Here is a 3,715-nt window from a genome sequence, read left to right as displayed (position 1 = left end):
GTCTTCGGGCTATCAAATCAGCCAGAATTCTTTATGAGGAGGGGGGGGGGCCTTTGCTTCCCTGATTGCCCACCAGAGAATCCTGATCGGTTGGCAATTGGCAGAACCACCCAAAGCTGCAGACTGGCTGTCCGACCTGATGGAATTTCTCAAGCTGGAGAAATTAAACTTTGTCAACCAGGGGTTGGAAGAGGACTTCCACAAGACGTGGAAGCCATTCACCAACTTGTTCCAAGATATTATTATAAGATCTGTTCGCAGCCAGCAACCAGTAGAGTAAGGGGAAGGGAGACACAAAAGGCCCACGGGACAAAGAGAGGAGGAGGGGGTGGGGGGGAGGAAAATGGTGAGGAGGGAGCAAAGAAAATGAGAGAGACAAGGGGCAAAGCCACAGGAGACTGGTCCGATAAAAAAACTCACCACATTTCTCCTTGCAGGACATAGTATATAGTATTTAGAAGTATTGCAGAAGTATTGCGTTTATAGTATTGCAGAATTCATAATCTACTGAACTCTGACCCTAGCAGTAGATTCTGTCAAAAAGCCCCAGTAGTTATTGATCGAGAGTTAATAAGAGGCACAGGAAGATGGCTTTGAAATCAGCTGGTGTTTTAATTACAATCTCAAAGAGACAGATATAGTCACATAGAAGCAAAGCTTTAAATCCCACCGTTTAGCTCCTGGACACACTGCCCGAGAACCACCTTTGCAGGCTCGTAAATCAAGAAATCCCATTGGTTGGCATCCATTGCAGGTCAAGCTTGTAAAACAGCAGCAAGTGATGGATAACTTGGTCTGCGGTTAAGTGTTAGAGAAACTCACTGGAGAAAACAAAGATGTGCAGAGGTTTGGAGATGGTTTAAGGGAGGAACGTGACTGGGGCGGGAATGGGGGCGGGGAGAGCAGGAAAGTGATGTGATGCCGCAATTGGATCAGTTACAATCCTACTAAATGGCGGAGTAGGCTCGAGGTGCCAAATGGCCTCCTCCTGCTCTTGGCTTGTAGGATGCAATTTAGCAGAGGAGCAAAGTGGACACGACCTCAATACCTGCTGCTGTTCTGTGTTAAGGCCAACATTCCCTGTCCCAAGGCAGCATTCAGGCGCAGAGAATTTAGCCTCTGTCCCTTGCATGCAAAGCATAGCAGAGCTGCAGGATGGAAGGAGAGAGCTTCACTGAGGCTGAAAAAGGTTTTAAAAGATTTGACTTAATGAGGATAACAAATAGAAAAAATAAATATAATTTCAGAGTTGAAAGTTGAGACAAGCCTTTTTTGGGGATGGGGGAAGAAAAATTTACAAGACCAGATCACTGCACCATCACAGTCAATTGTAGCTGAGTTTCGGGAAAAGGTTCATTAAATTGGAGCGACAGCAATCCTTCTTGCACAGTAACCAGGAGTCTGAATTGGGCAGTTCCTCACAACTCTACACACTCAGTTCTGCATTGAGCACAAATGCCTGAATTCCTGTTAATCTGCCCATTTAGAGGTCTTTTCGACAGAGTTGACTTCAGATGTCTTCAGCCGTCGACGAAACCAAATGTTGATTGGAAGTTTGAGCGCTGAGTGTTTGGGGTACACTGTGCCTGAAGTTCATCATGCCGTTCAATCGCTGGACGTTACTGGCCACGCACAGGGAAAGCTCTGTGAAGCTAACCGTCTCACCACGTTCCTGATTTTCCCAGAAAGTCTCTCTTTCCCTCCCCGGGCTGAGGATGTGGAGTCTGCGTGGTGGGTGATGGGTCCCACCTCCGAGGTCTGACTGGAGGTGTGACCTGCGTCTCCAAACAAACCCTTTGCGCACACTTCAACCGATTCCTGGTGTCGTTGAGCTGTTCTCCCTCTGCCGTTCCCCCACCCTCTTCCCCCAGTGATGCACACTTTTCACTGCATCGTCCAGTCTTAAGGCACGGCCTCTCACTTTCTCTTGCGGTTGTGGATTTTCAGCTCCTCTAACTCCTTCTCCATCAGGTGTGACTCTGCCGTTGTTTCAGACAGCTGCAAGAAAATGATTCATCACTCGTGATGTTTCCAATTACTCCCCTACCCTTCCCCAAACACGCGACTGGCATTGCCCCCATCCCCGCATTCCCCCGACACTGGCCCTCACTGCATTGGCATTGACGTTGTATGTCACTCACCATGTCCAACAGAATGTCGATTTTTAGTCGGAGAAGGTTATTCTCCTCTTCCAGCTGCTGGTTACGTCTCCGCAGGCGCTGAACCTCCTTCTGTGAGCCACCGTCACCAATCGACTCTACAACACGTGAAATAGTGAGAGATAAGCACACATACTGGGACGAGGGATTAAAGAGAGGAGAAAGAGTTGTGGAGGAGGGAAGGAGAGAGATATCGCAGTTGGGCAGAAGGCTGCCTTTTAATCCATCACGCCCATTCCCCTGCTCTTTCACCAATACTCTTATCCAGTTGCCTTGCTACCAGTTTGCACATAAACCCCGATGTGTCTCTGTTCCTGGGCCCGTTTTAAATATTGCACATTTCGTCTACATTGCCTCATCTCATTCTTCCTTTAAAATGCATCACTGCACTTCTCTGCATGAATTTTTAAAAATGTATTTATCTTCATTGCCATACAGTGCGAAGCACATAGGCACAGCATTAAACACAAGAACAGCATCAGACAATATACATACATAGAAATCACACTATGTTTCAAACAAATCTTCAAAAAGCCACTACATTTTCAGCATTCACAATAAAATCAGGCAAAGGATTCCAAGTATCACCAATTCTATGTGATGTGTTTTTACAAATATCAAGACGCAAACCAAATGTGCGCAATTTATACTGATAACCAAGCAAGATGCTATAATTACGAGTAAAGAACCTATCAGACATAGAGGTAGCAAGGCCATGTGTCAATTTATAAACTTTAATTAAATCAAAAATCAAACTTCTCTTTTCAAAAGATTGTAATCCAAGAATTCTTAAACACTCCTCATAAGTTGCCATAAGATCTTTTACATTCACCCTTTTTAAAAATAAATTTAGAGTACCAAATTTATTTTTTCCCAATTAAGGGGCAATTTAGCGTGGCCAATCCACCTAACCTGCACATCTTTGGGTTGTGGGGGTGAGACCCACGCAAACACGGGGAGAACGTGCAAGCTCCACACGGGCAGTGACCCAGAGCCGGGATCGAACCCGGGTCTTTGGCGCCACGGGCAGACTTTTACATTCACCTGACATGGTAAATGGGTCCTGTATTAATGTTTCATCAGAAAGACAGCATCAACTTCCGGTTGCGGCTATGCCTAGGTAGGTCGCACGTTCGGCAGCTCCCGCCGGGAACGGACTTTTGGGCTCTTCAGAGGGGCCCCAACGGCAATTGTTCGACGGCTCCCAGTGTGGGAAGGTGACAGCAAGGTCCCCCCCGACATTATATGGATTGGACCAGGAGTGGAGCGGTTAAAAAAGTGATCCTGGTGCAGCGAAAAGTGCGAGGGAGGAAAAGCAAGATGGCGGCGGGTGGAGACAAGCAGCGTGGGCGCAGTGGTCGCAGGAGCAGCAGGAGTTTCTTAAACGCTGCTTTGAGGAGCTGAAGACAGAAATGCTGGTGCCAATGAAGGTGGCGATTGAGAAGCTTGTGGAGACCCAGAAGGCCCAAGGGGCGGCGATCCGGGAGGTGCGGCAAAAAGCCTCGGGGAACGAGGACGCAATCTTGGGCCTGGTTGTGAAGGTGGAGGTGCAAGAG

General features: G+C 47.5%; 1 long non-coding RNA gene across 1 annotated transcript; it reads right to left on the bottom strand.

Annotated features, from left to right (window-relative positions):
• Nucleotides 1–592: 592 nt before the first annotated feature.
• LOC140403887 (uncharacterized) lies at nt 593–2,264 on the bottom strand. Its single transcript, XR_011938430.1, has 2 exons — nt 2,142–2,264; nt 593–1,998 (listed from the first exon to the last, which is right to left on the bottom strand). It is a non-coding gene; the product is annotated as an uncharacterized lncRNA (long non-coding RNA).
• Nucleotides 2,265–3,715: the final 1,451 nt, after the last annotated feature.

The sequence above is a fragment of the Scyliorhinus torazame genome, chromosome 29, assembly GCF_047496885.1.
Source record: "Scyliorhinus torazame isolate Kashiwa2021f chromosome 29, sScyTor2.1, whole genome shotgun sequence".
Lineage (NCBI taxonomy): Eukaryota > Metazoa > Chordata > Chondrichthyes > Carcharhiniformes > Scyliorhinidae > Scyliorhinus > Scyliorhinus torazame.
The sequence above is the reverse complement of the archived record's forward strand: the minus strand, read 5'-3'. Positions and strand labels throughout refer to the sequence as shown.